A 27,969-nucleotide genomic window follows, 5' to 3' on the forward strand; every position below is an offset into this window, starting at 1 on the left:
AAAAAAAAAAAGGAATGAGCTCTCAAGCCACACAAAGACATCTATTAATTTTAAATGCACACTGCTAAGCAAAAGACACCAGTGTGAAAATGCTACATACTGTATGATTCCATTTATATGACATTCTGGAAAAGGCAAAACTGTAGAATGGCAAAAATATCAGTATTAGCCAGGGATCTTGTGTAAAGAGAGAGGTGGGATTGAATAAGTGAAGCACAGGAGATTTTTTAGGGCAGTGAAATGTATCCCTCATGATACTGTAATGATGGACACATGACACTATGAATTTACCAATACTCATAGGATTGTACAGTACAAAAAAAAAAAAAAACCTTAATGTATGCAAATTATAAATATATAGAAATAACTCTGTATTACAAATGTATGAAAAAATATCAGTGAAGGTGATGGAGAAGAAAGGTGCTGACCTACGTACCCTGGGAAATGAGCGGAGTCTGCAAAACTCCACACGTTAACTCTGTACTCCAAAACTGCACATAAACCCTGTGCTCTAGTTGACAAAACTGCTTCCCAAGGGAGTGTTAACAATTCTGAAACAACTACATTACACTGAATTCAATAATTAAGTAGATAGATGGCTAAAGAGAGCCAAATTCCTCACTACCTGGAGTAGGAGTTTACAGACAAGAATGATCCATCCATATGGTAATGGATTAGAGTTGGACACATAGGTATGAGCTCATATTAGCATAATATAGATATAGATGGACACATACAGAAATATTTATAGATAGGCAAATAGACAAAAGTTAGTACACACAAACATATTTCCTTGCTGTCAACTGAGAGAGCCTAGAAGCAACAATATCACAACAAGATCTTGGTTTCTATCACCATTCTCCAATAAAAGAAACCAGGACCCCTTGAAGAAATGACTGATTCTAGGACTGGGGCAGAAAATAAACAAAATGAGTCTGGAACATCTTATAGTGTTAGAAAGTAACGAAGTGCTCAAAACACACATGTGTACTTGCATGTTGTATCTACACAAAAACATGTAAGTGAATTTTTATAGCAGGTTTATTCATAATTGCCAAAAACAGAAGCAACCAAGATGTCTTTCAATAGGTGAATGGATAAGCAAACTGTGGTACACAAACACACACAGAATGATGGGCATATGTCGAAGTGCATAGGAGACAACTGAAAGAGCTGACCAGTACTCTTCAAAACTGTCAAGATTATCAAAAACAAGGAAACTACGAGAAACTGCCATGGCCAAGAGGAGTCTAAGGAGACGTGACAACTAAATCGAATGTGCTATCTTGAGTAGGATTCTGGAACAGGAAAAAGACAAGTAAAAATTAAGAATATCTGAATAAAGCATGGAATTCAGTTAATAATAATGTATCAGTACTGGTTCATTAATTGGGACCTGAGAACCATCTTAATGTAAAGATGACATTAATAGGGGAAATGAGGTGAAATACATGAGAATTTTGTTCACAAATTTTCTACAAATCTAAAACCATGCTAAAGTTTAAAATTAATTTTTAAAAACTTAGAAGAAAAAGTAAAACCCTATCTACTGAAAAAAATCAGAAAAGAGGATAATAGTCTGACAAATTTAGAATGTGAGATGTTGCCCTCCCACATGAAAAAGAGGTGTCGGACAGTTACTAGTCATAGGGAAACAATGCATTAGAGATAAACTGATACAAAAAAAAAAGAGTAATAAAAATGACTGTCATGCTTTTCCAGTAAGGAGATAAGCTAAAGCAATGTGGAGAAATTTAGCAGGAAAAATGGGAAAAGGCTTATCCTAAGTTTCAGAAAAAAAAAAAAAAATGCTTCTAAAAGAAAAAGAATATCTATGGGAGGAGAAAAAGCGCTCCACATTTCTGCTCAATATACTTGTATCTTCTAAAACCGATCTGCATAATATAGGTATCAGTTTTTATTAAAGTGTTTATCTTGTACATATTGGAGGCAGTGTCCACATTCAGTGGTCTCATTCCTTTTCAGGCCTACCTACTACACCTAATCATTTCAGGAAAAGTATGTAGGCAGAGAGCAAAAAACAAAAGTTCTTTCCAATTTACACAGAACCACTATCTAAGCTCTCTGTTAGGAATTATTAAACAAGATACAGTGACCATCTTCCTTAACTTATCCATTAAAAATATCAATGGCATCAGAAATACAGCTTTTTGCAAGCTTCATGCCAGGCCAGTGACATCTAAAATTAAGCTAAGCCACCTATGTACCAAGATCAGCTTGAAATCTTGTAGCCAAGAGAACTGGTATAGTATTTACAACACAAAACTATGAAATCATGTTTGTGTCATGATGGCAAACACCATCACCCTTAATTTGCATTGCCAACACCTCAAATCTAATGAAAAACATACTGTTTCTAAACTGAAAATGATCCAAATTACAATGAAACTGCACTCTTCTCAATACCAAAGAGAAATAGTCTTAAACATTTTTGATACTGCTGGTCACATACAAGCAAGTATCCCAAGTAGATTTTGAAATAGTAATAAACTAAGTAAAACGTAATATCATGACAATTCTCATAATTCAGAGAACTAGAAAGCTTTGCGCAATAAGGATTAGAGGGGTGATACAAAATCAACCTCAGCCCAACAACTCTGGAAGGTAACACGAAGCAGCGGAAAGAACATGGGATTAGGAACCAGAATGACATAGGTTTAAATCCTGCTTTTGTGGCTTGTCATCGCTGACGAAATAACTTAACAAGTGAACGGCTCTCAGTATTAGTTTCCTCATCTAAAAAAAAAATGAGCAAAATTGACCTCCCAGGTCTGATGCAAACATTAATTTGTGAATATTCAGTAATAAAAGCAAACACTTAGGCAACATTTGTTATATATCAGGCTGTTCTAAGTACTTTAAATAAATTAACTTATTTAATCTTCCGAACAATATTAGGAGGTGTGTAATTATATTATCCCCATTTTACAAATGAGAAATATAAAGTGTAAAAGATTAAGTAACTCATTCCAGTTCACATAGCTAGTAAGCAGAGAAGCACAGTCTAGCTTGTTCTCTGCTCTAAATCACTACATTACAACAGCGTTATCAAATCGGGGCCCCTCTAACCACCTTAACTCCAATTCATTTCAGTAAAATACTGACACTATTTACTCTTAATGAAAGAGAAAATTGGTCAGTTAAGAAATTACAATAACAAAAACTATATTGGCAGAATTTATTTATTGCTATCAATCTTAATTGATCAATAAAAACAGTAAAGGGTTACTGCAACCAAGTAGTTCTCCAAGATGCTAAATATGTTAAACATATTTCAATTCAATAAACAACTCTATGATTAAGAGTTATTCTGAGAAAACCCCCAAGGTAATTTTAACCTTATGTAAGGCTGACTAATTCTTCAGTTTTATGACCAATTAAAAGGCTGCTAAATGCACATTCCAAATCACAATAAAACCAAAAAGTACATGCAAGTTAATATATAAGCAACAAATTATTGCTTATAAAAAATAAACAACGACAAAAAGCTCCATACCAGCTAACGATTCTAGAATCTGTGGTACTGTATGGAGAGTTCTGCTTTCACAGTGTTTCGATGTCCCTGATACCAGGAAAATATTGTGAGGTATAAGCCCCAAAGGTCGTCTCCTCTCTTCTCCTCACTAGCACTTTCCCCCCCAAAAAAATCCAAAAGACCTTTAAAACAGACAAAACTTTAATGAATATTCTTTTACAATTCATGTCCTTCCTGATTATTTTGAGAGAAAATGCACTTAGCAAAGGCAGTATAAAGCTATACTTTGTTAATACTTAATAAACAACTGAGGTTTACTAAACCAGCAAAACTTAGTTTGCTATAATTCATCATAAATGAATTACCTAGAGCTCTCACTTTTATTTGATTCCTATCCTACTGCAGAATGACTTTTCCCACACCATCTCCTCCATCTTATAGCTCTTAATGCTCTACACTGAAACACCCACCACCCCTTTAATAATATTAAAACTGAAGTAGTCATAATCTTTGTTTGTTTTATGTGGTATTATGGCAAAGGGAGCTATGCATTTTACCATCTTTCTCCCTTAACTCTCCCTACTCATTCTCTGTCTCTGTCCCCGCAACATCACCTAAATCCATGCCATAGGAACAGGTGGCAACACTTTAGTAACAAACATGGTATAGACCCTTTCGTGCTTTATCACAGATGCTTTGTCACCCATTCAACCACTACAATTCCCAAGAAAATAATGCCGCAACTCACAAGCGTAGAAACACATTTTTGTTACTTAATTGGAGCTAAAAATAGGCTTTGTAGATTATGGTTGGAAAAGGTTTACATTTTTCAGACAACTAAAATTAGAAGATCTTTTTGGTATGCAAAAGACTTGTACCAAATAAAGCAATAAATTTAACACTACAAGTCTCTAGCAGGGAAGGCATGGTTCACAACTATATTTCTTTGTATAGCCTTTTTCCAGAGTTTAAAAGCCTCTTTAGAATGCTATACTACATTATCACAAAGTAGTATACTGCATTATCACAGTGCCAGTGCACCAAAATGAGATGGAGAGATAGATGACAAGAAGCAGTCAGTACTTAATATCCCTAATTTGTAAATGATGAGACAGAAATAGCAACAACTGGTTTCTAAGCCAACAAAATAAAAATAAATGGCAAAAATGTTGCTGTCTGGAAATAGTTCTTTCCCATTATTAGCCAGGCATGGACCACTCTGTAATGAGCATGTGTTTCCAGGGAGTCCTAGGAAAGCAGCTACAGAACAAAGGCATGACACAGGCATTGCGGTCTTCTTCAACAAGCTCGCTCGCTCTCTCGCTCTCTCTCTCTCTCTCGCTCTCTCTCTCTCTCTCTCTCTCTCGCTCTCTCTCTCTCTCTCTCGTCAGGTTCCTCTTTTTATACCATGCCAACCGCTAACCCCAAACTTCAACCTGAGAAGCCAGAAAATAATCAAACTATCTACAGGAGTTCATGCAGAATCAATAGAGATGATCATTTTGAAAGAAGTAAAATTTGCTATTTTGATCATATTTTCTGACCCATGACTTTAACTCTCTTTTGATAATAGATGAAGTATAAATAACATACAGACACTACCAGTCTCTGTCACAACCCTGTAATAGGTTAAAAGGTGAGAAAAATATGTATTCCCCAATTCCAGCCCACCAATGTTCTAACCATACTCCCCAAGGGTGATTAATATAAACCACAAAGTTGGAAAATTGCCCTCGAGCATCCACAGAGAAGGTTTTCAGGCATCAATATTTGTCTGAACCTGGTGGGAACTATCCCTCCATTCCAAACCCCCATACCAAAAAAAGGCTTCCTTTCCTATACAGTTTTTCTGTCCAGTGAGTTGATTGATTCTTGCATTCTCATACATGATTGCACAGAAGAATTTAAATATAATTTTTTTAAAAGATAAAATCTAAGCAAGCCAATATTAATCATAATTCAGTGATCTGTTAAAAACAAAGCTTTCACTGATTATGACCAGTAAAGCTGTTGGATCCATGTGGCAGCTGGTCAACAGGTGGCAGGCATTTTGTTTTATTCCTCAGAAATTTAAATTCTACCAGACTGTGCTTTTTTACATTTAAGGAACAACCATAATTACTTAATGGGAAAAAAATGAGACCTAATATCTCTTTTCTAGAAAAATGTAATATTTATGGAAATACAAACCCTGTTATACAGTCACCTTCTAAATTATAAGCATCTAGCTTAAAACTACTCATTCCTTAATGTCATCAGATAGCACACTATCTGCTGCTCTTTCCACTCATACTTAATCTGCATCTCATGGCAACGTTTTTTAATTAAAAATTATTGGGGTGATATTGATTAATAAAATAAAATAAATTTCAAGTGTACAATTCAACAGTATGTCATAGATATATGTTGTGTTGTGTATGGACAACTAAGCTGTGCTGGGCCACAGTGTCATCTGGTGGTTACTCTGTCAAATATTCTGACCTAGAGTTTTCTTGTATGAATGGTGCACACTCATTTGCAAGTCATGGTTCAGATGTCATCAGCACCCCTCATATATTTATCTAACTTGAATATCTCATGCTCCCTCTAACTTGCTAAAGCTCTGCATGGGGAGCATAAGGAAAGGAGATATGAGGGGCAGGGAAATATTTAGAAACTGGATAAGTAAAGGGAAACTTTCCAAAATATTAAATATCCTTCCACCAACATTCTAATACATCTCTCTTAGCGGAACATTGTCTCACCTCAACCCTTGAAAATCACAATGTGTCAAGAGAAACAGATGTTACTGATGGAAGAGTGGTTGAAAATACAATATCAGAAAACTGAAAAAAAAACAAACAAACAGCTCTTGGGCAATGCCCATCTCCATCCTCCCTTTATTATCATCCCTCATATTTTCAATAATAAGATTGCTTAGGTAGTATGACATTCTTATAGCTGTACTAAGATTGAGATAAGTAAATCTCTGGCCTTCTTTTTCACTGTTCATTAGTGTTTTGCATGCTATTATTATAGATAAACCACTTATATCTATATGTATCCTCTCACAAAAGTTCCATGGTCTTAGTATAATATTTTGTGTTTACAAAAGTGATGTAGGATAAAAATGTAGTCATAGATAGCTGCAGTCCCAGCTTGAGCGTAAAAGCCAGGTTTACCTCTGGGAGTCAGATATGTTTAGAAAAATCTGGTAGACTCATGGGTTGAGGTCACCTGAAATCTGTTTCTAGAAGGGACTCAGATGTCTCCAGGGAAGGTACTTACTCTAAAAGGAAAGAAAAGCAAACAAGTTTGCCCTAGTCTCCATCATCAGATTCTGAGGGAGACATGATTCTAGTTCCATATAGTCAGTCACTAAGATTTGTTCTTCCCCACCAACACCCTCCGCCACTCCATAGAGTGGCGGAGGGTGTTGGTAGGGAAGAACAAATCTGAGTCATAAGGAAAAAAGGATGATTCAAAAAAAAAAATTGAAAGAGGTATTTTTCACTAAAACCCTCTGTAAGACATTAAGGCAAAATATATTCCTGCTTTAGTGTCTACTTTGCATATAAACAACACAGCTCTAACACCCCAAGAATATCAGATAGTAAGTTAATACGATAACATGGCTCATTATGGGACCTTAATGTTGTAAGATTTGGTGCAGTTTGCAACAGCATCCCTTAGTTATTTTTGGAGCATCCAAAAACAGCCACCCTGTCATAAACACTAATATCTTCAAAGTAAACACACACACAGCCACATGCAGGGCACGAAGACCTCAGTAGATGACCTGTCTCACTGCCTCCGAGTCCACTATGAGAACATATGATCCACTCTCCAGCCCCAAACAGGACCTCCCAGAAATAAGGAAGTAATAGTAATAGAAATAATGGAGTATGGGCTTTGAGAGGACAGATTAAGAGCCAGAGAAATATGGATTACAGGAAGCTAATCATACTAACATAAGAAAAGTTTCTCTGGAATGTATTTTTATTACAATATTTCTCAATATCCAGGTAAACGTCATGCGTGTAATTTCCACTTAAACATCTTCAGGAGTGTTGAAATTAAATCTCTTGAAGACAAGGTATTAATTTTCCATAGCTGCCACACCTCTCATTTGTAAAAAATTAGAGCATTTACACCTTTACTTTTCCTCTCCCCCTCGCTCAGTCTCTCTTAACCATATAAGTATATAGTTAATATACCGAGTATATTAGCGGTACACTGAAGAATTCCTGAGACGTCTTCAATTTCTTCTTTGTTGGAATGGTCTGCATAGGAGCATCTGTTAGAGATATTGTGGAAATTCTTTTCTGCATCCCTATAACTAAGAAAAAAACAAAATTAGCACATGGAGACATTTTTTAAAGCATCTGCGAATGTACTCATACGCATATGCACAAGCACACGTAGTCTACGCTCTTAGCATAACATTTTAACATAACCAAAGCTTTAAGACAATTTCTGACATAATCCACCATTAATATCAGCATTAGTAGTGTGGACCTGGAATCAGAGACAATCATTAATAAGAAAGCTACGTTTGAAAAAATAAATAAATAAGGAAAATCAGAAAATATATTAGCTTTGTAAAACTAATGTTTCCTTATCTGAGTGTTTCATGGCTGTTGGTAATCTGTTTCTATAAAGAAGCTGCCTAGAAAAAGAATAAGTAATAGTACTAATCTGGTATGTTGGCACTGTATTGAAAGTAAATATGTCTTTTTTTTTTTTGAAAGCAAATATGTTTTAACCTCTGTCACAGACGGCCAAGAAAATAGTAGTATGGTACATGGATAACAAGTAGGCAAATAAATTGTTTAGAGTCTGACAGAATTTGAATCATGGTCCTACCATTTTTATGTATTAACATATAATTAATATACAATAATATTAGTTTCCGGTGTACTACGCAGTTATTCAACATTAATATACATAATGAAGTGATCAACATGCTACATCTCATAACCATCTGTCATCATACAAAGTTGTTTCAATATTGACTATATCCCCTATGCTGTACATTATATCCCCATGACTTATTTTATAAATGAAAATTTGTACCTCTTATTCCCCTTCACGTTTTTTTTTTACCATTTTCTACTTGTGAGACTTTGGGCAAGTAACTTAATCTCTATCAGTCTAACTTTCCTCCTTCATAAAATGGAGATGCTTCCTAGAGTTCTTGTAAGGGCTAAATGACAAAATGCCTATGTAATCAGATATTAACTGGAACTTTTCCAGTTGCCTCTGTATTAGAGCTAAGACACCAAGTTGAAGACAACAGGAGCTAAATGCTCCCACACTCCAAAAGAGCAGCCAGAAAGACCAGACATCTCCTTCAGAACTTAAGAAGTGACTAAACAGCCACTGCCACTGTCACCCCACCGGCACCTTACAGAAGCAAAGAAACAGAAAAAATCCAAAAGGAAATCTTCAGAAGAGTTAGTAATTGGCCTAGGAAGAGAGGGTTCTTGTTTCCCCCTCCTCTATGAGAAAAGGAGACAAAGGGTATACTCCCCGTAGAAGCCCAGTTGGTGAGAAAGATGTCCACCGTGACTAAATTTGGGGGTTGCTTGTCTTATTTCTCAGTGAACATCTGCTAAGTAATTCTGGATAATCCCTCTGTGCTTGACTGGGTAGAGGAAGAAGGTTCCAGAAAGAGTTATAACAAGGAAAAGAAATAGATGCTAATTGGGAGCAGACTACAGTCCCACCATTTGGCAAGGCAAAAAGAAAAAAGAAAGAGTATCCCATGAATTAGAGAGGTGCCACTAACCGAGGCAAGCTTGAGATGCCCCATTCCCCCCTTTTCCCAATCTAGAGACTGCAGCCATGGGCAGGAATCCCACTAGCAAGACCATGGAGTATGTTTCTCAGGTCTAGGCATGGGCATCTGAAACAAAGCAGATCCCACACTTGCATCACACCCAAGAAACAACTATTACAACCACCAGTGAATTCAAAAAGCCTTCTGCCATTTTTTCATTTCATTCTTACCTGATACAACACCTTAGGGGAGAGAGAGAGACCTAGAAAAGAGGTCTGAAGCAGAGGAATGAAAAAACCACGTCATTATCCTCTCTACACTGCATTCCAAGTTCCTCAGCCCTAGCCTGACCTAGGAGAAGAGAAATATAAGAGTGAGACTGGATATGAGACTGAAGATTTCAATTGGTCTGTAGTGGACTTTATAATCCCTCAAAGTATTCGAAAGATCTGCCCGAGCTAATGTCAAAGGGGACTCATCCTAGCATGTCTGAAGTGATTGGAGAGAAAAAATCAAATGGTTTTATGTTTGCATACCTCACTGAAATCGGACTCCAATAAACCAGTTAGGCAAAATGCTTACTACAGTTTCTAGAATGCAGGATTCACTCAATAAAAGGCAGAATGGGAAGCACAGGTGTTAAACACAAATACAGTGTTATTTTTAAATCAAGCTCTACCATTTTCACCAGAGTGACTTTGGACAAAACATTTTCTCTCACACCCTCAATTTACTCATCTGTACCATGATTCTATGAAATAGATGTTTAGGGGTAATAAAATAACAGATGTAAAGTGCTTAGTATATTGCCTCAAACACAGGAAACAATCCAGAGATATTAGCTTTCATCTAACTTCTTGAACTTTGTTTTTATTCAATAAGATTGATAGTTAGCCTTCCTAAACCGATGAAAAAGAAGCTAGATCATGTTTTAAATAACATAATTTACAGCCACAAAATCTGACCATGGGAGCATAAGTAATATCCTTGAAGTTTGTTTCCCAGAATAATCAGGATTCACTCACTTCTAATTTCACTTCTAATGTTCTATTGAAATTATTCTAGTTTAATCCCTATTCAATTGTCAAAAGAAAAAGAGAACAGAAGGTTGGCTGTATAAAACAAACACAGGGCCCACAATGATAATTGGAGTAATAGAACTTAATTTTAGATGACTAAAGGAAATGGTGTCCCAGGCCAATGTGAGGTTGGCAGCAGTCTTACCCACGGTACTAGCACAATGATGCTTATTCTGGCAAAAAGCATTAAATTAACGGCATGATTCTGAATACATATTTCTTTATACTTTAGTGGTTAATGAATGAACATTACATCTCAGAAAGACTGATTATCATGTATTTTCCAATTATAGTTTTAAAGAAATCTGCTTTGTCTACACTGCCATAGTAAGTAATCCATTGTGTGTGTGTGTGTGTGTGTGTGTGTGTGTGTGTGTGTGTGTGTATGTGTGAGACCAGTAAGAGTAATATATGGTAAACATGAATCAGATCGGTTGGGTTAGGCACTCTAGAGGCAGAACTTTAGGTTAAAAAAATAATCTAAACTCTGTAAGAAGAAAGTTGTAGCTGGTACATGAGCTGGGCATGTCTAGCTCTTGATGCTAAACAACTGATTACAAACTTTTAAAGGCTCAAGGAGAACAGAGAAAGGATAGACAAGGAGGATAAATGGAAAGGCAATCAACAAAAATTGGAGTATATTGATTATCTTTGTGTATGAGGCACTGCATTATCTACTTTATATAATATGACAATACATTAGTATCATGAACATTTCACTTAAACTTCACCCCAACCATGCAATTATTCTCATTTTAAATATGAAAAAACTGAGGCTGAGAGGTTAAGTAACCTGCCCAAGATCCCTCAAAGGCAGAAATTGACTTTAAGTCTCGTAAATCTGGTGTCTACTTCCAAAGCACATTTCTCAGTTCCCTGTTCTATACTACACAACAAAGATGCACAGAAAGAAGGAAGGGCAAAAGATAATGGCAAAGATGACATCAGAAACAAATGTCAACAAAAACCAAGTTTTCCTCAACACTGAACTCCTTTAAATTCCTAAGGGAACCCTGCCTGTCTTCTACCTACCCTCTGGTTCCTCACAATTCTTTCTGCCCCACATTGCCAAAAAACCTAATCTATTCCCTAGAAACTTGAGTTAAAGTGGCATAAAGATGTATACTCAATGCCCTTTTTTCTCATTTCAGGTTGAGGGAAGAAGACTGTGCTACATGAACAAGAAGCTATCCAAGTAAAAATGCTTGTGCAGAATTTATACAATAATCAACACTTACCACAAAGTCAATCTGACACACATTAAGCATAAATGGAAAACCATGCAGAACATTAAGCATAAAGGGAAAACCATGCAGATAAATCAGTATAATTTGGCTATAAAGAAAAGGGTCCTGGATACCAGAACTATAATTTTAGAACTATAATGGGCGCTGGAGATTATTTCAACCCCTCATTTTATACCTCCCTCCCAAGCCTACTTTATTCTTTTATCCACTATATACCTACCTCTGTGTACATATTTCTAGGGTGCAATTTATTCATTTGTTCACACTCCTCCCCCAAAAAACTGTTAATCCCTCCTACATATCAAGCACTCACAAAGGTGGAGGAATATAGAAATAAATAAGATAAATAACCAAAAAATAAACAAGATAACATAAGTTAATGATAAGCACTATGAAAAGTAATAATAAAGAGTAATATAATATGATAAAAAATGATTGGGGTTGGAGACTTGAGGTGGGGGATGGAGGGCTACTGTAGATTAGGTGGTCATGCCCCTTCTGAAGAGATCACATTTAAACAGACACCTAAATATATAAAAAGAATAATCTACATGAACAACTGAGGACAGAGCATTCCAGGAAAATGGAACAGTACATGCAAAGGCCTTGAGACTGAGCAAACTTGGTATAGTCGAGAAACTAACAGATGGCTGGAGTAGAGTGAAATAGGGAGAGTGGAATGAAATCAGAGAGGTAAGCAGAGGACAGATCATAGGAAGAGTTCAGGTTTCATTTTATCACAGTTAGTCATTATATGGCTCAAAAAAAGAATTTCAAAGTGTGGTCCCTGGTCTAGCAGCATCACCATAACCTGGGAACTTAGAAATGCCAGTTCTCGAGTCCCTCTTGGATATACCTGATCAGAAACTCTGGAGGTAGGGCCCAGCAATTTGAGTTTTAACAAGTCTGACGGGTGATTCTAATGTAAATTACACTTGAGAACCACTGGTTTAAAGTAAGAAAGTGGCATGATCTAATTTTTAATCACTTCGCTGCAGTGAAAATATGTTAAGGGACAGGAGTGGGAGCCAGAAAACTAGATAGGAATCTTTAGATGAGAGATGATGGTGGCAGTGGAGACAAAGAGAAAATTTATCACATTGCATGAATAAATTATTTCAGCACTCATTTTGCCAACTTGAATGGTGTCTATGAATAAATGAATGAGTGAATGGGTAAGTTAAAGAATAGAATAAATGTTTAAAGATAAAGTTGCTGAGGTACAGAGATGCTATCTTGTTCCCTAACATGAGGCTCCATCGGCTTCTCCCTCCCAATCTTCCATCTGCATGAACCTCTGGACAGCTCTTCCCTGCATTCAAGTCTGGATCTTGGAGACTGAAAATGCCTCAGAGAATTTCTATGGGCTACAGCTATATAAATTCATTAAAGAGCAGAATCATACAATCCTGTGGCTCTAGTAAATAAAGCAGATCCAAGGGCAGAGTTTCAAGGGAAAGGAAAGGGAGGATGGGAAGGTGAGTGGGTCAGAGGTTGAATCAAGAAATTTAAAAGAGGACTAGCTTCCACTACATTATTGTCTGGATTCATCGCCCTAACCCAAGGCATCTAAAAGCTGAATTACCTCGAGACAAGCCTTAGGCAAAGCCAAATTTTAAGGATTAGGAAAAGCATCTCTTTCCCACCCTAACCTCCCCAGAAGTATGTAAAATAATACTTGCCAGCACTTATTCTCAATGGCCTGAATTCTTTTTAACTTTAACTGTAAGAAACACATTCCTGTTCACGGAGATAAAAAGCCTTTAATTGCATTTTCTTAAGAGAAACTACAAATAGGTGTGAATATATTTTAATCCAAATATTAGTGGCAACAGATGCTCTCTTTTTCAGTATTTAAAGAGAAAGAGAAAGCAGAAAGATGAAGTCTAAAAGGCAAAAGAGGGAGTTGGGCACAGAAGCCACAACTGAAGGGAAAAGAAAAAGTCAAGAAAAGCAAATACTCTGCCAACTCCTCCTTTCTGTCTTCATCAGCATGAGTACGAATAAAGGAAGTGAACAAAGGTACTTCAAGTCCTCAGTAGGCAGCCAATACCCAAATGAAAATATGCTGATTCATCTATTTGGAACCAGTCGGACATTAAAACACCCTTTATATTGGAGTCGCATGCCCTGTCTGTTTTCCTTATATTGTGTCTGCATTAAACAGAACTAGGAAAGACCAGGTAGGCAATGAACAAAGAATCACCGCCGCTACCTCTATGTAGACAGAGAGAAGAGGAGAGTTAAGGCAGTAATTTAGGTAAAAGAGAATTTTCTGCTGATTATGGTAATGTCTCTTTGGTTATCTATTTGATCACATTTATAAGATTTCATTCCAATTTGCAATGAAGACACAGTTTAGTTCATAAATGAGACTATTTAATAAGTTTTTATTTGATTTTAGAAGAGAGAGGGCATTCATAACTCTAAAAAATGATTTGCATTTGATTCTAGTTTTGTCAAAAAATATTAATAACGGTGATGGTGATAAACCTAAGAATAAATATGTAATACTTACCACATACTAGGAATGGGTCTAAGTAAATTGATTAATTTAATCCAAACACCATACTAGGAAATGAGAGTGATTAAGTTTTATTTTAGAACGTGGGGGGAGAGATTAACTTGACACTCTTTATCTCCGTTAGGATAAACCATTTAAAATCCCTAATGGCCTCAAACTAAAAGCCATCTCATGAGTTTAAATAATATGTTTTTCCTAGCACTGCACTCTTGAGGATTGATGTGACAAAGTTTCAAAGCAATTCCCTTTGAAATGACAATTAACATAATCATCGAGCACTTCAAGTGCATGGCATTGTACTAGGTACTGAGATTATTTTTCCACTAAGTTTTCTTCCCTTTTGTTTTGTTAAAAAAAAAAATCATAACAAAAATATATTCTTGATCTACATGGCACTGAGTACTAGCCATAAATGTTAAATGAATCCCAAAAGCATTTTAAGTGGTACCAGGGTTTAAATCAACTCCTAAAAAGCTTTTAAAATCTTACAAAGATAAATCAATGTAGCACAGAGAGAATATTAAGGTGAATTAAAAATACGTATTGTCTCTAATGTCATTGAATTTAATTTAAATAGCTAAATTGTATTGGAAAGTGAATTCAGGATTTTGTATTTGCCAATTGCTTTCCACCATAGTCAATCAAAGATAAACCTTACACTCACTTGGAGCTTTCTGTTTACAAAATACTTTCATTGAAATGATCTTATTTAATCATGACATCTAAACCTTGATTTAGTTATTATCATCCTCAACCTTTACAAAAGAGATAAAGTTCTTAAAAGTTCTATATGTTGGTGAGGCTGTGAATTACTGTTTTTCGACCTTAAGTCTTACTTTACACCATATCACAAGGATGTCAAGAAATTGGGGATAAAAAAGAAAAACACGTGGCATGTGACTCTAGCTAGAACAATACCTCTCACTGAACCATATTAAGCTTGTAAAGATTGTGATTAAACTTTACCGAAGGATTCTAAAATCCCATTTAAAGTTTCCTGGTTGATATTATTAAATCTTACCACATTATTAAGGCAAAATTATGAGATTCAATGAATGAGAGGGTAAGAACGCAAGCAGAAAAAAAAAAAAGAAAGAAAGAAAGAAAAAGCAATGCCAAAAGGAATTTCATTTAAAAGGGTTAAACACAAATAAGCCAAAGGAAGTCACTCCCAGGGCCCCTTGTGAGCCCCCACTCACACTGAGAACACAGTCTCCATGAAATAAGGTTGACCTGGGTGGCAAAAAACCACATGCTCAACAGCTATGTTTGAGTAATTATCTTTAATTTGCCCCCAGTAATGACCAAAATCCATTTTTACTTACCCAATAACTTGATGCTCATAATACTGCAATGTCCTCTTGAGAGTCTGCTGAATCGTCTGAGGCTACAGAATAATAATAATAATAAATAATAAATCATCAGTAAATCAGTGCCATTCCCATTCTGAGCATCAGAGATATGCTCAGATATGTATCTTCTGATTTATCTCATAAGAGTTTTGCTTTACAATATTAACCCATTATGCATTTTGCCATGTATTTTCCCCACAGGAACTAATAATATGAGGCACACAGCAATTACCCAGAATGTTCCAATTTCAAATTTGATAGCATTTCCTAGCCATATTTTTCCCAATTATTTTGTACCAGCTATTAAGTTCAGTAAAACACTCACTGGCTGCCTATAACAGGTCTAGGCCTTGGGGGCAGTGAGGAGTGGGTGTATCAAGCATATGCAGGTCAAACCAAGGCAAGCATGACTATCTTAACAACCCAAGAGATTTCAAGCAAGGGTTCTGGAACCTCCTAGGGAGGCCAAAAGTGCCCTGGAAAAGAAATGGGGTCTGAAGCAAATATCTAAATAGCTCATGACTGAATTTTATAATCCTCTCCTCTCCATGACAACTGAAGATAGAATTTCTTAATCCCAGATTGCAAAATTATTCTTAGACTTACTTAGGCATCAGAGCCTAAACTCGGGAGTTTCAGATCTAGAGAGCCATGAAAGTGACACCAAGATCCCAAAACACAGATTTTGTTAACAAATTATGATAAAAACCAAATTCTCAGCGGTAAGAGTGTATATTTTTAAAATAATAAAAAGTTGTAGTCAATAAGCACACGCACACACAAAAAAAGATACCAAAGGCTTATCAAAATATTGATCCATTATGACTGTGGGTGAACTTTAGGGGAATATAAATTAGCACAGATCCTTCAAGATATGAGGCAGCGAGGAAGTCTGGCGATCTAGCAGGCTGCCACTCATTAAAGCGAAGAACCCAGACAGGTCTAAAAGGGTCATTTGCAGAAAGAGTCTAGCACAGTGTGGTACCTAAGAAGCAGTTAAGAAATACCAGTTTATTTCCCATCCCTAATCTTTCACAGCGGCTGTCTTTAAAAACATTTAATTTAGAGGAGACTACAGAGGTTGTTGTCAAGGTTCACTTGAACCCCTTCCACGTTCATCTTTTTATGAGAACGTCCAGGATAGACATAACAATCTCCCTCCCTAACACTCTTCACAGTTTCAACATCCTCCTTTGTCGGATATAGTTGTTGTAAAGAACTTCAATTAAATCAAGAGCATCCACCGAGATCTACTCTACACTACCATTTAGGAGAACCCTTATGAACAAATGTAAGACCTCAAACACATTCTTCACTTTAGCCAAGCCAATTCAGAAACTAATTTTAGAAGGAATCGGCCCCCCAGTGTTCAAAGAAAGAAGCACAGGGCCACTTCTTTTAAAAGCTGTTTTTCATTTTTACCAGGTAAGAAAGATGAACATGAGGCCTCAAACTGACACAGATGTTTCTATTCATCAAGATAAAATCAAAGAAGAATAAATAGAATGTACCTAGGAAAGAAAAATAATTCCTAACGGGGAAGCAATGGCACTGTTGAGAAAACTAAAAAGGATGAAAGGGGCACAGCAATCTGAGAGCACGGGAAGAGGATGCTTTAAAACTCAACACACAGCCAACATAAACCAAGTCATTATCAGTCACTGGCTCAGTACCCTTGGGATCTGGGCCTCTTGCACTAGCTTGGCAGTTTCTGAGCAAAGATAACTTTCTCTTTGGCTCCATGCCCTAAAAGCAGTGAATATCCACAGGGGGATTATCCTTCCAATAACCTCTGGTCACAAAACATGGAACAGAAAGCAGAAACTAGAGTACACAGGGCCAGTTAAGACCAGAATGACCTCATTTGTACAAAAGGACATTTTTTTCCTGTACCAGGAATTTCCCAGTCATTAAAAAGCACATGTTTGTGGAAGGAGTTAAGCCTTTTAAAGAGCTGACTTTTTCTTCTGTGAAGCAATTACTTTTACTCCCCAGCAGGAGTTAAATTTATAGTTTCCAAATACATTAAAAGGAAAATGTTCTCTGGGCACTTTCAACAAAGCTTCAACTTGGTAAAGCATAACATTTATATACTTCCTGTTGCTTGCCAAAGCCAGTGGGTACATTCTCATGGTCTAAACTGCAAGTTTAGAGGCTGACTGCAGAGTATCTCCAGATCTTTACCAAGCCAAGGCTCACTTCAACACAGACCCGGCTCCTCTGAATGTCATCTCAGCAGATTCACTAGAATCTTCTTCAGAGTTTGCCTGATTGCTCAACTCATGGCTCTATGTGAAGATGTGAGAGACATTTTCACATAATCTCTGGGTCTCTCTGACCTAAATAAAAAAGCAAGAATTAAAGACCCACATGTGGGCCAAAGCCTTCCATAGGGGTGACTTCTGCCTTGACAGTCATAGGGTCCATTTATTAAGCGCCCACATAGGCCAGTAAAGATCAGTGGGAAAAGCAGGGGCTATAAAGACATGCATGCCTTCTCTCTTATTCCTTAAGAATGCAGCGCCATACCTGTTCCCTACTCAACAGTTCCATCTAACCTTCTATAGGCCAAGATCCCACTCCTCTCATCTGTATCTTTCCTTTAAGGAGGAGTTCAGAAAAATGGCTTAGAAAAGAGGATTTAAGGTCAAGCTGAGTTCAAAATCTAGCTCTATGACTCACTAGATGACCTTGGGCAATTTACTTAAGCTCTCTGAAATAAGAATCTTTATGTATACATTATTCGTATAGGAATTAATCGAAATAAAGCAAAGTCTCTAGTGCATAGTAGATGCTTAATAAATGATAGCTGTGACCATGCTCAGCTGGAAAACATAGTTCTGCCCTCAAGTGGACGTTAAGTTAGAATGTCCACCACACGAGTATAATGTTTCGAGATACTTATCACCTAAAAAATCAAGAGACCCACCACTACTGCTAATAATGAGAGAATGGCACTGATTCCAGTAGACAGAGGAAAAAAATAGAAAACTGGAAGCCAAATTTATATTTCCAATGAAACCTTCAAATCAGTCTAGAGAGGTGGTGACAAAAGCAGAATTCTCAAAATTAAGACTGAGGAGAAACCTAAAGCCAGGCCTACAAGTGGGAAGGACAATGAAGCACAAAAGCTAAGGTCAGGATTCCAGGCATTATGTTTTGTAATTAATAAGAAACAACCCATGAACCTCCTTCTTGGAACACAAAGAAAGTACAAAAGGTGAGCTGTGTGGCCTAATAATTGTATAGCCATATGCTGGAGGATCTGAGAGACAAGGATGGGGAAGGAGACAAAATCTAATATTCTTATCATAAAAAGAAAATCAAAAAAGGTGTATGATTTTTCTCTGCTTCCCCCAAACTAAGATATAGATAGATAGTGGCCTCTTATTGTCTTATTCCTTGTTCAACACAAAGAAGCAATAGATAGGAAGACAGCTGAAAAGAGAAAGCAGCCATTTGTGTCCTACACACATATTATCTGGGATTCAAACAGAAGTTACCCAAAAGCCTCCATCATGTGGTAACAAGAAGCCATCTTCATTTCCAGTCTCATTAACACTATTTGGCCAGCAGTAACTGACCCTCACAGACTAAATGTTATGCTCATGAAAGGTCATGGGATCCAAAAAGCCAGCCATAAAACAGTCCCAACAGAGCCAGAGAAATGATCCCTGAGGAGTGGGAGGAAACAATTCCCAGCAGCTGGCCCTGCAAGCTCAGACAGCTCTGCAGAGGCTCCCACACAGTCCCTGCTCTGGATATCCATACCAGATGGTGCGGAGATCAGACAAGAGGCAGGGAGTCAAGATGTGTGTGTGTGTGTGTGTGTGTGTGTGTGTGTGTGTGTGTGTGTGTGTGTGTACCATGAAACACAGTTGTCATCGTACACAGTACATGTTCATCAATTTTACAGAGATGAAGAAACAGAGGCTCAGATTGGTTAAGTAAGTATTCTGAGATCACACAGCTAGTAAGTGAATAAGTAACTGCTATCAGAATTGGCTTCAAAGTGTGTGTCCTCTTACCAATAGAGGCGTTGAGGATCCCTTTCGCCTTTAACATTATGTGTCTCTATATTCTTTTTTGATATACACAGCACTTCATCTTGCCAAAAACAAACAAAAAAATCTACAGATAATTTTTAAAAATCTCATTTCTGCTTTATAACACACATCCCTAAGCTATAGAAATAATGGCAACAATATGTCTGCCTTTAAAGAAACATCCATAAATAGCTATGTTATTTTATTTACTTAAACATGAGAAAAATATATATCAATGTCAGAAACTAAATGATATAGATATATATGTAATTACTACTGCTCTAAGTCAATGGTCAACACTGTAAGCACATTAAAATCACCTGGAGAGCTTATAAAAAATAACAATACCTGAGCGCCGCTCACAAATTTTCCAATTCAACTAGTCTGGGGGACCCAAGACCAATATTCTATAAGCCATACCTAAAAAAGTCAGCATTAATGAGAGGAGTTTGTACAAATATCAAGAGACATAAGCTTCTGAGAGATGTTCGCACATAACTTGCTAAACTCAACACAGTGCCATTTATTATCTGTCACTAATGGCTTATAATCAAATACAAATTTGTTAGATAAACAAAGAATTATATTACTTGAGGCATAAATGTAGGATTTTTTTTAATCTCCAAGTAATTCACTCCAGTGCACTTCTGTCAGCATTCAATTTTGTTCTGACATGTACATAACGATACAACAGCTAGTGTGACGTGACTGTTGTACTTACTCTATGAGAGGCAGTGCTTTATGCCCAATACATATAACAACTCCTTCGATTTTCACATTAACGTTATATGATTTCTTATCTCACTGAAAGATGAGAAAACTAAGACACAGACAGTTAAAGTTGTCCTACGTCACACAGATAAAAAGGGGCGAAGCTAGGGTTGAAACGCAGGTAATCTGCTCCAGAATCCAAACACATAATCTCCAATCTATACTGCACATAATATTTAACACTTTGTATTTGTTTGAGTACTTTACAATTCACATTTTTAGGCATATTATCCCAACTGATCCTTACACCAATCCAATGAAATAGAGTGGCGTTATCACCACTTGACTGAAGAACCAAAGTTAGAAAGATAAGAAGTCCTCTTTTAACAAAAAAAAAAAAAAAAAAAGCATCTCTTCCATTAGAATACTGTCTTCAATAAGAAAGCATTTTTTCATATCGACATAAAAGTACAGAATCACATGGATTCAAATTAATTGTTGCTTTTTAAGAACAAACTTAACATTCTTTAAACTAAACCTGTAAAACAAAGAATACATAGACAGAATCATATTGCCATACACAAAATCATGGATTAAGTCTTATCTTAGATGTACCTCCACCTTCTCTTCCATAGCTTTCTCTCATCTTATGGCTCACCTCTTTCCTATCCTCTGAACAGCAAGTATATTTATGCTGCATTCTGATAGGCCAAATTTCCACCTCCACATCTAAACTCCCAAAACAGGTCTCCAAAAATCATTATTGTATATTCTTTCCTTCCTTCATCAAAATTTCAAATGCCCTCAATACTCTGACCTCAAACGGTGCTCAGGAGAACTCATACTTCCATTTTCTCAAAAACTTGATCCTCAGTCCTCATTCAGGTAGATGATGGTATGAATGAGCTTCTCTACATTGTATAAGGAGGTCGGAACTACTAAGGGTGGAATTTGGTAAATAGGCTTGTCAGTAAAGATAAACTGAGGAGCAAGAACCCTTCTCATCATCCTCCAAATCACAATATAGAGATCACTATTTTCCCCGCAACATAAAAGCGTTTTTATTAGGACATGATATGCCAAATTCCATCATTTAAAGTGATCAAAATTATAATGTTAGACACCCTATGTTCATAGCTAGGCCCACAGACACCAATGGATTAAATTACATGATTGGTATTATTAATAAAACCAGTAAAAATAATGTCACTTCAAACAACCAGATTACTTCTAAAAGAGATATAATTGTAGTAATCATCAATCTTACTAAATACCCAGACATAATATTCATGTTTCCAGCTTCTGACTAAACTTGCTACATATAAACCAAAAAAAAAAAAAAAAGGCTGCAAATTAAATATAGAACTTTGAGTCAGGACCTCTGTATTTCAAACCCAGCTGTGCTACTGACCTTTTTATAAAATTAGCCAAAATCTCTTCACCTGGGAGTAAGAAACCTTGGGGGGAGAAAAACGTCTTTATTTTCCCATCTGAAAAAAATTATAAGAAGTTTGTAGTTCTCAGGGTTATTTCGAAGTAAAGCATTGCAAACTTAAACACTTGTAAACAGAGGGTCAGAACATATTGGTGATTAAACCACCTTTCAGGAAACTTGAAAGATCATTTCAAGTGACTGACACCAGTACTATGCTAAACAAAACTGGTAGCCTGGACAATTAATTACAAGAGGCAAAAATAAGTGTGCTAAAAGAAAAACAGAGCTAGAAATGCATTCTAATACAGAGTTCTTCTACCCATACTAGTCGAACACGTGCATAATTTCATCCAACCTCCACTTTACTCTCTTTGTGAACACAGGTAGACATCCTAGCAATCTCAAGAGAGCTTAAGATGAAGGCTGATGTTATGTTAATTGATCCATAAAGAGATTCAAACTGATAACCTTGGTCTTATTAGAAATATGTTCTAGTTAGCAAAACACAGTAGTTATTACCATTGTAACTGAATATGCTTAACATATAATCAATATGATGATTATGTCTTTCCATACAAAGTACATCTGCTTTCCAAGTATTTTCCTCTTTCTAATTTTAATGTCTTTCTAAAAATAGCCATTGAATTTGATTTGACACAAGACCTAATACCATCAATACTGATTTAAGCTGAAAACATATATTCCTTGAACTGAAACGGATCCAAGGGGTTATTTATTAGTCCTTCTCTTACTTTCAGGCAAGAGCACATGTAAGTCATCCAAGAATTTCTAATGTTTTCGATGAACTCCGGAAAATACTAACACCACCTTCAGTTTTTATATAACACTTTACAGTTTACAAATCACTTCCTTTCCTTTCATCTCATTAGATAGTCAGAAGAACCTCGTGAGTCTCAGATATAATTAGCCACATTTTATGGGTGAAAAAACTCAAATTTGGAGAGGTCAAAGAGTCTCAGTTGGAAGAGCCACCAAGGAGACAAGGACCTAGGTCTCCTGAGTTTTTTCCCTTCAAGCTGCTGCCCCCATTGGTAATATTTCACTTCAGTGACTATCAAGAAATACTTCCATGCACCTAACTTAAATCCCTCATTAACTTTCATTTTTTTCTTTAATGAATATGAAAACGATGTTGTAACATTGTTTCCCCAAATTTGTAAATGTTATTGTCACTTAAACGGCTCTGGTATGATCATTAACTTCTTAATAGGAAAACTTTAAGAGAAACACACTTCACTGGTCACCATCTTGGCCATCTTGGCTGGCTGATTACAAATACTAACTACGAGACAAAAGGGCGCTGCCTCTAGACACTGTCTCAAGAAAATGAATCATGCTATACTGCAAACATTTGAAGGGGCATGGCTCCAATCCTGAACCATTAGACCAAACAGAATCTCACAGATGGCATAGGGCTGACTCAGTCTACAAAGTGCAATAAGGGTAAACTTTCCAGATTAAATACTATAACAGCAGTCAACAATGTTAAATGTTAAAAATGTCAAATGCTGGGCCAAACATGTTACATGCAACAATTCATTTAATCCTCACAAAAATCTCATAAGAGGAAGAAGTATCACCCCAATTTTATAAATGGGAAAACTAAACCTAGAGAAGTTAAAAAACTGTCCAAAGTCACTTCAGTAGTGTCTAAGTCTATGTGTGTTATCTATATCTGATGGCCTCCAAAAGCCAAGCTTTTAAGCTGCTCATCTAAACTGAAATACATAATTCTATCTTCACCAAGGCAGAAAAAGTTATAGTTGAAAAGAGGTAAGTCTTGGCTAGACCGTGTGATTTTGATACAGCCTTTTATTTTTCTGAATCTCAATTTCCTTTTTTTTTTAAATAAAATAGGAATATTCCTAGCATAATTATTTCTCAAGATTGTTTTAAGGTCAAAATGAAATAAAACTATAACATATTATACAAATATGTATCATATGATGATTCTATGGGGAAAAAAAAATCTCTTGATGAGGAGGTAGTCAAAAAATTGTTAAACTGAACTAAACTGACCATGTCTAACACCCAGGACTGTTGCCAGGCCTCACAGCCCAAATATGCCAATGAGACACTGCACAGCTAATTAGTGCCATTTCAATTTCAGAGTACCATACTGGAGAGCAATGGCCCTCATGTCAGGAAATAATCTCTAGCATTGTAAAACATCTTTGCAGCCACCACTTGAGCATTTCCAAAGAATTCCATATTGTTTCCAGTACTTGGGAGCTATTGTGAGGTGTTTCTCAACAAGAACTCAGAAACAAGGGAAGTAATATTTCTGCCTGATAGTTAAATTATAAAATCAACACATAACACAGGGAACTGGTCAACACTTAAAAAAAAAATGGCTTAAACAATAATTTGCAAATAGGTGACAGAGAATTACCTCCAATCGTGACCCAGGAGATAGCTCCAGGCAAAGTGGGCCACAGAGTAAAGAAGTAACGATGTAAAGGAAATGAAACCAGGAAGGGTATGAGGAAAGCAGGTGAAGTTAAGAGGGAATCTATAAGAAAGAGAAGGGAGGGGAGTAGTTCATGAAACATTATATCTAAGACTATTCAGGGGCCCTCTGTCACACTGAGAAAGATTATTCCTAAAGTAAGGAAATTCTTCAACTATCTTAACTAAAAAGAGAATCTTACCAACAGATATGGAGTGTCAGGTCTCATTGGCAAGGCATTCTCTACAACCAGAGAGCGCCTCCAAGTAGATTGAAGAATTTGGCATGAAATTCATTTCGTTTTGGCCCTAAATAGATTAAAGCAAACTTTTGTTTATGACTTTGTTCCTCATGTAGCCAGAACTGGTGAGAAATGTGCTGAGCATGCAGACTTTGAGTAATAAGCCTCATTTCACAGTTACTGCTCACTGTAAATAAGTAAATTGTCATTGAGATGCCAACTAAAGTGCCATGGGCATTTTGTTTAGCCAGTCAGTGGCTGAGGGTCTAATTATTTGAGGACACTGACAAGAACAAGTTCTTGGCGTTTAAAAGTTTCACATGCTGAAACAGAGAGAAACCATCAAAATACTAGCCAGGTGGGTCTTGCTCAGCTCTACTGCTTCAAATTCTCTTGGAAGATAAAGCTCAACAAGAAGAAGACTAATACTTCATGACATGCAAAGTCTTATCTTTTTTCACGTAACTCTATCTAAGCACATTTTTTAATGGAAGTATCACTCCATTATATAATAACTGTTATATTACTTCCTCATTTCATCTAATAAATTATACTATACTGAGATATGTATATCTACCAGTATGTACAATTATATTCAGTCTATGGAGAGAAACATATACCTTCATGCATGTGACTATTTCTATGATAATCATAACTTCTTTCATATTCAGAAATCAAACTATGCACAAGTAGTGGCATTGCTCTTCCCAGACTCTGCAGCATAAGTTAAGCTGCTAACAGGGATGGTAACTTTTGTCATTCTGCTCATAGCTGCCTCCACCCATGGGAGCCTGGAGCATACAAACATGACAGTGGACAGGCAAAATAGGTCAGCGTAGAGGCAGATTCCTGATGAAGAAAGATCTCTTTGTCATTTCTGTGTTGTGTGGACTCATAGCACAATCAGGAACTAAACAATTGGCAAGTGGAGTCAAGATTCAAGAAAACCAACAGGAAATTGCTACCAGCCACCCTTTGGCAAGTCACAAAGTAGGAAACACATGGGATGCGAAATAAGGAGTCTACACTGGACAATACTGTAAATTTTAACAATTCATGGACATATTGAGAGACATGTTATGGTGGAAAGAGCTTAGGATCTGAAGCAGGAGAACTGGGCACTAAAATGTGGCAAGTTATTATTCCTCTCAAGAGGCTTTTGTTCCTTTACCTTTAAGTTGGGCCTAAAATTAATCCTTTCCCTGCCTACCTTATACATTTCCTGGGTCAATCAAGGTAGGATAATATGTATTAAAAACATGTTTTGTAAACTCTAAACAGATGCCATTCGTTACTTGTGGCTTTTCTATATAGAAAGTATAGGTTAGCACAACATTCTCTCACAGTCGTGAAGTGAGAATTAAGAAGAAAAAAAAATAGTATCACTAATGCCTTACGTTCTCAGATATTTAAAAAACAGCGTAGTTGTTTTCAAAATTCTCTTCCAATTTGCTTAACACTAAAAACTATTCAAAATAAGCCATCTTTCACAAAAATGACCGTCATAATGTGAATTGCTATGGAGTTCATTTTAGAACTCCAACAAAAGACATCAAAACTTGCTCATATTAGAACCAAATTTTTACCCCTACAGTATTTCTCAGCCATTCATTTGTCTTGTTTTCCAATGGAAAATTACTAACTAAGAAAAGAAGACAGTAAAAGGATATGAGTAAGAAAGAAATATTAAGAACAGCTGCCTACAGAAGGAAAATGTTTCTGGCATAGTGTTTCTTTTTCAAATTCTTTCAAGAACACTACATGAGTTTTAAATATCTTGTTCTGCCATTCAGTTTCACATATAACAGTCAAACATTGACCCACGGGAATCAAGTACATACATTCACACCAAACAACAGGAATTTTAATGACATGATGCTTAGGAATGAGGTACTGATTAGATGTCATTCACCATTTTCCATTTTTAAAAACCATTTCGATTTTCTTGCATGCATAAGGGCTCTTAGCTGGAATTTCCAAAGCAAACGTAATGCAGGGGCATCCATAATTGGGATAACACTTATTAATCTGTACATTATGCATATTAATAGCAAAATCTCTGGAATCTCTAAGCATTATAAAACATAAAGACAATATTAGCCCTACTTAAGTCCTATGAGCCTTATTTAAAATGAACCCTGAAGGAGTAGTAATAGTGCTTTAAAATAACAGAAACTCATTTATGATAAAAAAAAATAATATAATGCCACATACTCAAAGATGCTACATATTGTTTTTATCTTCCAATATATTTGTTATTCCTACAGACTGAGAACATCAAATAATTTACTAGAGCTAGAGATCTCTTGATAGCTGCCAGAGAAGCACCCAGATATAACCACTTCTATATAGTTATCAATACATGTCAGAGCCTTGCGGGGCCAGACACCAGATTTGATTTTAGGAGCACCTAGAGAGTATCTCAATTCCATCCATTAACCAATTCTCTCCGAAAAAACTTACTTTCACTCATGCAAAGGTGCTTAGAATCAAGGGAGGTAATTTTCCATTAATAATTTAACATGATTAACATGCTACGGTATTAAAATGTACATAGTCCAATTTGTCTGGTGAGACAGACTGACAGACTCAAAGCAGATTTTGTGGCATGAGGTTTTGATATAGGAATCGAAAGTGAGAGAGAGAGAGAGAGAGCGCGCAATTGAAAATAACAGACTACTAAAAGTAAATGTCCCTACTTCACAATTTTTTCTCAACCTTAACCCATAACATATCAGAAACTAGTATAAAATGCCAAGGCATAAACTTTTATATGCTTTACTCTGATGTGCTTTTGCATCTATTAGTTACTCTGGAAAGAGTAAAATAATAAACTTTGTTATTTTCAGTTTTTAAGATGTTTTCAGGCAGGTGTATCAATTTTTTTTTTAAGCAAGGCAACCCTTGGTTGACCTCAAAGATTGCAAAGACCTTATCAATTTACAAACCCTTATTTTTTATTTTTTACATCTACAGCATCTGGTCTTCCTAGGTGGTCTCCCATCCAAGTACTAACCAGGCCCGACCCTGCTTAGCTTCCGAGATCAGACGGGATCTGGCTTGTTCAGGGTGGCATGGTCATAGACAGGCAGGTGTATCTTGATTTGATTTACAAATAACATAAAGTATCTAAATATCTTATCTAATAGGTAAAACTGTGAGTTTGATCTTATGTTTGGATTCATAGACATGGTGTAGACTCATATTTTATAGCTTAACAATGGTAACATTTTTATTGACCTATATTTGAAAGTGACTTACTCATATGTATTCCTTAAAAAATTATTGTGTCTCCTGGGATAACTTGTAGTAAAATGTTTTTCAGTAGCATATCCAATGGAATTGTTGATTTCTATAATCACAGTCATCATTAATGCCATTAAGATGATATATCCCATTGCTATAATCGAAATAATTGGATATCTATGTATCTGAGACCTAGATTTTTCTCAATAGTCGAACATACTAGCCAATAATGAAAAATTACACTTAAAATTTTAGTATTTGATTTCTTCCATCTTCCCCAACTCCCATCCTAAAAATGCAACTGAATAAGGAGAGCACCACCCAAGTGCTTAAAGAGCCAACAGGCAGCTTCATATACCAC

General features: G+C 36.3%; 1 long non-coding RNA gene and 1 pseudogene across 1 annotated transcript in view; both read right to left on the reverse strand.

The window, feature by feature from the left end:
- The window catches only part of LOC111744692, a 22,681-nt gene extending 7,178 nt beyond the window's left edge, over positions 1-15,503 (reverse strand). The window contains exons 1-2 of the long non-coding RNA XR_002782283.1: positions 15,433-15,503; positions 7,693-7,814 (exon numbers count right to left, since the gene is read on the reverse strand). This is a non-coding gene — a long non-coding RNA (uncharacterized LOC111744692). The remainder of the gene's footprint in view (positions 1-7,692; positions 7,815-15,432) is intronic.
- An 11,826-nt stretch (positions 15,504-27,329) lies between these two features.
- LOC111744698 lies at positions 27,330-27,448 on the reverse strand (annotated as a pseudogene).
- Positions 27,449-27,969: the final 521 nt, after the last annotated feature.

This window comes from Pteropus vampyrus, unplaced genomic scaffold, assembly GCF_000151845.1.
Source record: "Pteropus vampyrus isolate Shadow unplaced genomic scaffold, Pvam_2.0 Scaffold139, whole genome shotgun sequence".
Classification (NCBI taxonomy): domain Eukaryota; kingdom Metazoa; phylum Chordata; class Mammalia; order Chiroptera; family Pteropodidae; genus Pteropus; species Pteropus vampyrus.